We start from the raw sequence: 566 nt of genomic DNA on the forward strand, positions 1-566 counted from the left end.
GTTGAGGTAGGTTCCCTCTATGCCCACTTTCTGGAGTTTTTATCATAAATGGGTGTTGAATTTTGTCAAAAGCTTTTTCTGCATCTATTCAGATGATCATATGGTTTTTATTCTTCAATTTGTTAATATGGTGTATCACATTGATTGATTGGTGTATACTGAAGAATCCTTGCATTCCTGGGATAAATCCCACTTGATCATGGTGTATGATCCTTTTAATGTGTTGTTGGATTCTGTTTGCTAGTATTTTGTTGAGGATTTTTGCATCTGTATTCGTCAGTGATATTGGTCTGTAATTTTCTTTCTTTGCAGTATCTTTGTCTGGTTTTGGTATCAGGGTGATGGTGGCCTCACAGAATGAGTTTGGGAGCATTCCTTCCTCTGCCATTTTTTGGAACAGTTTGAGGATAGGTGTTAGCTCTTCTCTAAATGTCTGATAAAATTCACCTGTGGAGCCACCTGGTCCTGGACTTTTGCCTGTTGGAAGATTTTTTTTTTTTTTTTTTTTTTTTTTTTTGTGGTACGTGGGCCTCTCACTGTTGTGACCTCTCCCGTTGCGGAGCACA

The 566-nt window shown here is 38.3% G+C and overlaps 1 protein-coding gene across 2 annotated transcripts in view; it reads right to left on the reverse strand.

Annotated features, from left to right (window-relative positions):
* The window catches only part of ILRUN (inflammation and lipid regulator with UBA-like and NBR1-like domains), a 113,217-nt gene that overhangs the window by 56,192 nt on the left and 56,459 nt on the right, over positions 1-566 (reverse strand). The gene's annotated exons all lie outside the window — the stretch shown is intronic.

This window comes from Physeter macrocephalus, chromosome 18, assembly GCF_002837175.3.
Source record: "Physeter macrocephalus isolate SW-GA chromosome 18, ASM283717v5, whole genome shotgun sequence".
Taxonomy (NCBI): domain Eukaryota; kingdom Metazoa; phylum Chordata; class Mammalia; order Artiodactyla; family Physeteridae; genus Physeter; species Physeter macrocephalus.